Here is a 9,292-nt window from a genome sequence, read left to right on the forward strand (position 1 = left end):
CTTTGAGACTCATTCACCTTGTTGTGTGAATCAATAGTTCATTTCTTTTTGTGGCCAGTAGCATTCCTTTGTATGAATGCACCGCAGTTTACTATTCACCTGTTGATAGACATGTGGGCAATTTACAGTGTAGGGCTATTACCAAGAAAGCTGCTGTATACAGCAATTTGCAAGGTTTTATAGACATGTGCTTTTGTTTCTTTTGGGTAAATAGATAGGAGTGCAATATCTGGATTATACAGGCTGGGTATGTTTAAATTCTTAAGAAACTGCCAAACTTTTCTCCAAAGTGATTGTATCATTTTTACTTTCCTACTGCAAGTTCATGAGTTTCACCTTTCTCCATATCCTCATCCAACTCATCGTATGTTCTGTCCTTTCTGTTTTAGACATTCTGATAGGTGCACAGCAGCATCTCATTATGGTTTTAGTTTGCATTTCCCTAGTGGCTAATGATATCAAGGATCTTTTCATGTGCTTATGTACTATCTGCATTTCTTTCACCAAGTAAATTATCAACTTTTGAGAATGACCTGAATATAAGTGTTTTATCAGATAAGTCATTTACAAATATTTTCTTCCAGTCTGGCTTCTTTTTTCAATTGCCAAAAAGTTAGTGCCTTAAAACCAGACAAATTTATTATCTTATGGTTCTGGAAGTCAGAGGCCATAAATCAGATTTACTGGGCTCAAGCCAAGGCATTAGCAGGACTGGTTCTCTGAGGGGAAAATTTATTTCCTGGCCTTTTTCAGCTTTTAGTGGCTGCTTGGTAATCCTTGGTTGGTGGCTCCTTCCACCATCTTCAAAACTCCAATCTCTGCTTCTGTTATCTCATCACCTCTTCTCCCTCTGACTCCTCTTGGGTCCTTCTTTTATAAGGCCTGTTGTGATTACATTGGGCTTTCCCAGATAATCCAGGATAAGCTCTGCTTCCCAACCCCTTAATGTAATCATAGCTGCAATGCCTTTTTTTCATATTGGGTGACATTCACAGGTTCTGGGGATCAGGACATGGACATATGTGGGATACCACTGTTCAGCCTAATACACAGCAGTAACAAATACCATATTTTATGTACCTACTCTCCCAGTAATGGAGCAGATTGGCCACTGCTCTCCAGCAACACAAATAATGCCACAGAGAACATACTCAGTTGTGTCTTCTCATGGACTTCTATGAGAATTTCTGTACAATTTGGATGCAGGAACAAAATTGCGGGGCCATTCAGTTGTACATATACTTACTGTGGCTGAACAGTGATTGGTTGCTTTCCAGAAAGGCTGCACCGTTCACCTTCACCAGCATTGCAGACCCTTCCTTTAGCTCTACATCCTCACTGACATGTGCCATTGTCTATCTTTCTAATGGCTGCCAGAGGCAAAGTTATGTCCTGCAGGTTTTAATTCTCATTTCTCTAATTACCAGTGAGTTTGCGCATCTTTCTACATGCTTGTTAGCCTTTTTTTGGTTTCTTCTTTAATAAACTGCCTGCTTACCTCCTTTGCCCAATTTTTTTTTCTATTGGGATTCCTTTTTCCTGGTCAATATGACTTGTAGGAGTTTTTGTAGTCCGTTAGATATTACTCTCTTGTCTGTTTTAGCCATTGTAAGTATCTTCTCCCATTTTGTGTATTAAATTGTCTACCATATCCTTCAGTGAACAGAACTTCTAAATTTTGGTGTATTCAAAGTCACCTTTTTTTTTTTCTGTTGTATGCTTTCAGAGTTTTATCTTAGAAGTCAGTCCCCAATCCTAAATTAGAAATATATTATCCTAGATTTTCTTGACTTTATAGTTTTATTTTCACATTTAGGTTTTCATCTACTCGGATATTACTTTTGCATGTGGTATTAAATAAAGATACAATGTTACTTTTCTTTTTTTACCATGTATGAGCCAGTTTTCCCTTCAGCAGCTACTAAAAATTCTGTCATTCCTCCATCCATTTGTGGTGTCACCATTATCATATAAGTTCTGGCATGTGTGTGTCTGTCCATGTAATAGTCCATTGGCATATTTATTCTTGCATCAATATCACACTTTTTTATATCATATGACTTTATAGTATTTCTTAATCTGTAACATGGAAAATCCTCTTTCCTTACTCTTTTCAAAGTTGACTTACGTGTTTTATTCTCCATATGCTTGTTAATATTGTGATTATGATTGCATTGAAATCATGGGTTAATTTAGAAACATTGTCCTACTTATAATAATTTCACTGATCTAAGAGCATGGGTCATCCTCCTTTTTTCAGATCATCATCTATGATCTTCACTGAAATAAACTTTCTTCTGCAGAGAACTCAGGATTCTTGGTCAATTCATAGACAATTCATACATTTTGTTGCTATGATGATGAAGGTTCTTATTTTTTCATTAACATTTCTACTTTGTATAATATACAAACTCAGAGAGTGGAAGCTGAGAGCATGGTTATCAGGTTGGGGCCTATTGCAAAGGGTCCTAGATTGTAAACTCTTACAGCAGTCACAGATATTCAGGAGTTGTGACTGTTACCTCTAAAGTCTGAGATACTGAGCTATTTCACATAATCTGGTCATTCCCTGAAACTTGGGGTATTTATGTGACATCTGAGACTCTGAATTAGAACACTAAAACTGTGAAAGTCACCATTACCCCATATAGAAACTGTTAAAAAAGTTGACAGGTGAATAAACCTTAAGGACTGTATGTTGAACGAAATGTCAGAAACAGAAAGACAAATATTATCATGCATCAATCATATGGACCAATTTTAATATAAAGACTCGGTGAACTGAAGTCGAGAGCATGGGTTATCAGGCTGGGGTCTATTGTAAAGGGACCCAGACTGTAAACTCTTACAGCAGTCACATAGATTCTGGAGTTGTAACTGTCATTTCTAAATTCTGAGATACTGAGCTGTTTGTTTACAACCTGGTCATTCCCAGAAACTTTGGGTATTGATGTGACACCTGAGATTCAGATTTAGAGCTCCGAAACTATGAACGTCAGCAGTACCCCATATAGCAACTGTTTAAAAAGTTGTAAAAGGGAGCTGACTTCAAGTAGAGATATGAATGAAGCTGATCTGGATAGAGCTAAGGTAAATCAGAATACTGGGTAAAGGATGATACTATTCATATTTTAAAACTTCTATTTCTGTGTGAGACCAAAGAGAGATATGCTTATTTGGTGCAAAATTTATATTTCGGGTAGTGCATTACCTAATTTTTTAAAACTTTTTTTTTATTGTGAAATATAGCATATATACAAAAATTAAATTTCAAAGTACATTGTCGCAAGTAGTTATAGGACAGATTTCAGAGTTTAGTGTGGGTTACAGTTCCACAATTTTAGGTTTTTCCTTCTTAGCTGCTCCAAGATACTGGAGACTGAAAGAAATATCAATATAATGATTCAGCAGTCATACCCATTTGTTAAATCTTACCTTTTTTGTTATAACTCTTCCTTCTCCTTTGATCCTTCTACTAATTTTTTTTTATTGTATAGTGTAACATATTGCATTGCCTAATTTAACTAGTATGGCCAGTTTAGTTGAACACCATAAGTACATGGAATCTTGAATAGGGTTTTCAAGAGACTTTTTTGCTTTTAGTATGATGCCCAGATATATCCCAGAGTAATTTGGGCAGTGAATAAAGAAGTATTTGCAAGGTCCCCATGGGGCATGAGGGAGAAAGGAGAAAATACTCAACTTCCCCATTTGGAGAATTTCTGATATTCTCAAAAGCAGTGGAGAACCAAATAAACAGACCGAGTCCTACATCTTGGCGTTTGCCCCTATGAAACTTATTCCTGTAAAGGACAGGCTACGCCTACTTGAAATTATGCCTAAGAGTCACTCCCAGAGAACATTTTTTTTGTTGCTCAGATGTGGCCTTTCTCTCTAAGCTGACATGGCAAGAGAACTCACTGCCCTTTCCCTTCCCCCCAGCGTGGGACATGACTCCCAGAAGTGTAAATCTCCCTGGCAATGTGGGAAAGAAATCCTGGGATGAGCTAAGACCCAGCATCAAGGGATTGAAAAAGCCTTCTTGACCAAAAAGGGGAAGAGAGAAATGAGACAAAATAAATTTTCAGTGGCTAAGAGACTTCAAACAGAGTCGAGAGGTTATCCTGGAGGTTGTTCTTATGCATTATATAGAGATCTTTTTTTAGTTTATGGTGTATTGGAGTGGCTAGAGGGAAGTACCTGAAACTGTTGAGCTGAGTTCCTTGATTCTTGAAGACAATTGTATAATGATATAGCTTTTACAGTGTGACTGTGGGATTGTGAAAAACTTGTGTCTGATGCTCCTTTTATTTAGGGTATGTACAGATGAGAAAAAATATAGATAAAAAATAAGTAATAGAGGAACAAAGATTAAAATAAATTGAGTAGATCACCTGGGACAGAATAGTCTTTTCAATAAATGGTGCCTAGAAAAGTGGATATCCACATGCAAAAGAATGAAAGAAGGATCCATATCTCACATCCTATACAAAAATTAACTAAAAATGGATCAAAGACCTAAACATTAGATCTAAGACCCTGTATTAGTTAGGGTTCTCTAGAGAAACAGAATCAACAGGGAACACTCTCAAACATAAAATTTATAAAAGTATCTCACATGGTCGTGAGAACGCAGAGTCCAAAATCCACAGGGCAGGCTGTGAAGCCGACGATTCTGATGGAGAGTCTGGACGAACTTCACAGGAGAGGCTTGCCGGCCAAAGCAGGAAGAGAGGCCTGTCTCTTCTGAATTCTCCTTAAAATGTTTCCAGCGATTAGATTGAGCATTACTCACTGCAGAAGACATTCCCCTTGGCTGATTACAAATGGAATCAGCTATGGATGCAGCTGACATGATCATGATCTAATTCTATGAAATGCCCTCATTGCAACAGACAGGCCAGCACTTGCCCAACCAGACAAACAGGTACCACCACTTGGTCAAGTTGACACAAGAAGCTGACCATGACAGACCATAAAACCATTAGAAGAAAATGTCGGGAAATATCTTATAAATCTTATAATGGGAGGTGGTTTCCTAGACCTTACACCCAAAGCATGAGCGTTGAGGAAAGAAAGAAAGAAATAGGAATTCCTCAAAATTAAACACTTTTGTGCATCAAAGAACTTCGTCAAGAAAGTAAGAAGACAGCCTACATAATAGGAGACAATATTTGGAAACAATATATAGACAAAGGTCTAGTATCCAGAATATATAAAGAGATTATTCAACTCAACAACAAAAAGACAGACAACCCAATTACAAAATGGGCAAAAGACATGAACAGACACTTCTCATATGCCAAAAGGCATATGAAAAGATGCTCAACTTCCCTGGCTACTAGGGAAATACAAATCAAAACCACAATGAGATGTCATCTCACACCCATCAGAATGGCCATAATCAATAAAACAGAAAACGACAAGTGCTGGAAAGGATGTGGAGAAAGAGGTACACTTATTCGCTGTTGGTGGGAATGTCAAATGGTACAACTGCTGTGGAAGGCAGTTTGGCGGTTCTTCAGGAAGCTAAGTATAGAATTGCCTGGCAATACCATTGCTGGGTATCTACTCAGAGGACATGAGGGCAAGAACACAAAAGGACATTTGCACACCAGTGTTTATAGTAACATTATTTACAATTGCCAAGAGATGGAAACAACGCAAATGTCCATCAGCAGATGAATAGCTAAACAAGCTGTGGTACATACATACAATGGAATATTACACAGCCGTAAGACAGAATAAAGTTATGAATTATGTAACAACATGGATGGACCTTAAGGACATTATGCTAAGTGAGATTAGCCAAAAACAAAAAGACAAATACTGTATGGTCTCACTGATATAAACTAACATTAAAGAATGAATTTGAAGAATTTCAGTTAAGAACAGAGATAAACAGGAGTTAGAAAAAGGGTAGATATGGGGCAATTGGAGCTGAAGGGATACAGATTGTGCAACAGGACTGACTATAGAAACTCAGAAATGGATAGCACAATTCTACTTAACTGCAATGCAATGATGTTAGAACACTGAATGAAGCTGAATGTGAGAATGATAGAGGGAGGAGGCCTGGGGGCAAAAGGAAATTAGAAGGAAAAATATACAATAAAGACTGAGACGGAATAATCTAGGAATGCCTAGAGTGTATAATGATAGTGACTAAATGTAAAAATTTAAAAATGTTTTTGCATGAGGAAGAACAAAGTAATGTTAATATTGCAGGGTGTTGAAAATAGATGATAATTCATATTTTAAAACTTTAACTTATGTGTAAGGCTAAAGCAAAAAATGTTTACTTGGTACAAAATTTATAATATGATTAGTGCAGTTCCTAATATAAATTATGTGGACAGTTTAATTGAACACCAGAAGTACATGGAACCTTGAGTAGGGCATGAGAGTTTGTAGGTTTGTCCAGAGTGATGCCCCGATAAATCCTGGAGTGATGTGAACAGTGAATAAAAAAGTATTTGCAAAGTCCCCTTGGGAGAATGGTGAGAAAAGGGGAAAATTCAACTTCCCCATGTGGAGAATTCCTGATGTTCTCACAAGCAGTGGGGACAACCAAGCAACAGGCCGAGCCCCAATCTTGGGGTTTGTTCATATGAAACTTATCCCTGCAAAGGATAAGCTAAGCCTACTTAAAATTAAGCCTAAGAGTCACCCCCAGAGAACCTCTTTTGTTGCTCAGATATGGCCTCTCTCTCTCAGCCAACATGACAAGCAAACTCACTGACCCCCCCCTCCACAAACACACACGGAACATGACTCTCAAGGGTATAAACCTTTCTGGCAATGTGAGACAGAAATCCTAGAATAAGCTGGGACTCAGCATCAAGGGATTGGGAAAATCTTCTCGATCAAAAGGAGGAAGAGCAAAATAAGACAAAACAAAGTGTCAATGGCTGAGAGATTTCAAACAGAGTCGAGAGGTTTATCCTGGAGGTTATTCTTACACATTATATAGATATCACCTTTTTAGTTAAGGTACATCAGAGAGGCTGGAGGGAAGTGCCTGAAATGTAGAGCTGTATTCCAGTAGCCATGTTTCTTGAAGATGATTGTATAATGATATAGCTTTTGCAATGTGACTGTGTGATTGTGAAAACCTTGCGACTGATGCTCCTTTTATCTATGATATGGACAGATGAATAAAATAAAATAAATGAATAATTATTAAAATTAAAATTTTTAATTTTAATTAAGATTAAAAATAAGTGAATAATAGCGGGAACAAGTGTTAAAATAAATTTAGTGGATTGAAGCGCTGGTGATCAATGAAAAGGACTGATAGAGGGCATAGGAAAAAAATAGGGGAAACAGAGGCTAAAATATATTGAGTAGATGGAAATACTAGTGGTCAGTGGGAGGGAGGGGCAGAGGGTATGGTATGTATGAGTTTCTCTTCTTTTTTTTCTTTTTCTGAACGGATGCAAATGTTCTAAGAAATGATCATGGTGATGAATATACAGCTATGTGATTATATTTTGAGTTACTGATTATATACCAAGAATGAAATGATCATATGGTAAGAATGTTTGTGTTTATATGTTGTTATGTTTAAAAAAATAATAAAAAAAATTTCTGGTTGGTTATTTTCTGGTTTATAAAACTGCTACTGATTTTAGTAGGTTGATCACACAGACAAGCTTACTAAATTTGATTCATTCTCGTGGTCTGTCTGTTGATTCTTTTGTTATTTTTCTACGTAGATGCTCATATTATCTTCAAGTAGTGGCAGTTTTATTGCTTTGGAAAATATTTTTTTCCAGAATCCTGTAAAAGCTTCATTACCTAAATTAGAGAATCTCATATTCAAGACACCCCTAATTTTCTTATTAAGTATAATGATTTTCAAATGTACTTAATGATACCGTACTTACTATCCTTGCAGTATACCTGTGAGGAAGCCAAGAATGGAAGAGTTATAATTCACTAAGATGTAATTATTTGAAGTTATTAAATTTATGTTGGTGACTGGGGTTTCTCTTTAGATTCATTGGTTGCTTGATTCTTTTAAGTGTTGTTAGGAAATAAAATTAGAAGAATATAAATTCATAAAATTTTCAGAATTAAAGATAAAACAATTAACAGTAATGATAAAATGCAACTCCACTTCCTCTTTGCAGGTGGATCAACTACTTCAGCCCAAACCAACATACATAGACACACACACTCACATTTTTGTTTCCTCTTCACCCTATGGCAGTAGGGACATGAAATGCCCAGGTATGAGTGTCCGCTTCAAATACAGTGGAACCACAGTTGCCTCCTCTGGTGGAAACATTCTTCTCATTTATTAAGACCTGTAAACAAAACCCAGGGCTGTGAAGTTGGAACACAAAATGGTTCCAAGTGAGTCATAAGGTTATACCATTCCCATATCCGGCTTATTCATTGGTGCTGATTCAGCCCATTCTGCATAACTCAAAGCCTTAAGTTGAACAGCACGTACTTGCCATTTTTGCAGGTCAAAAATAGTTGAACACTGGCAATGCGAGTTGGTTCAATTTAAGAGCAAGATGGGTCTTTTTCTGTTTTTTGCTGGTTGCTAGAACTGAGCCCCTAATAGGTTATTCTGCTGTTCTGAGAAATGGGCTACATGGGAAGATGAGTGAATCTGTCCATTGTCTACATTGGAAAATGAGTGAATCTGTCCACTGTCTGTCTTCTTTTACTCAAAAGTAAGCATTTTGGGTGGGCAACGGTGCCTCAGTGGCAGAGTTCTCACCTGCTGTGCCGGAGACCCGGGTTTGATTCCCGGTGCCTGTCCATACAAAAAAAAAAAAGTAAGTGTTTTGGTGAGAAGCAGGTTCATGTGAGTGTAAGATACTATTGTGCTTCAAAAGGCTTTCACTAAGACTTGTGTAGGTTGTGTTGGGAGAAGAACAATGGGGGCGAAAGCAAAGTCAATTCAAATCCAGAGTAAGTAGCAGACCAGTGAGATGTCTTTTGAGAAAAAGACATGTTGAGAAGAAAGCCATTTCAGAATCAGTAGCTGCCTAGAAGGTTCCAGGGGCTCTGGTTGTTTGCTTGTAGAGAGTGACCACTTCTGGAACAGTGCTGGTGACCCGGCACCCACCTTATTAACCTTGTGATGATCCGCTGTTACTCATTCTCCACGCCCCACCAATTCTCTGCCTTACCCTGAGGTCTGCTGCATCTGACCCTTCTAGTTCCAAATTATCAGTGAGGTTTCTTAGTAAGAAGCAACAGAAACTGTCTCTGGCTGACTTATGTACTATACAATCCTTACTGTTTCAAGTCTTTGGTGAAAATACTCATC

The sequence above is a fragment of the Tamandua tetradactyla genome, chromosome 6 (genome assembly GCF_023851605.1).
Source record: "Tamandua tetradactyla isolate mTamTet1 chromosome 6, mTamTet1.pri, whole genome shotgun sequence".
Taxonomy (NCBI): domain Eukaryota; kingdom Metazoa; phylum Chordata; class Mammalia; order Pilosa; family Myrmecophagidae; genus Tamandua; species Tamandua tetradactyla.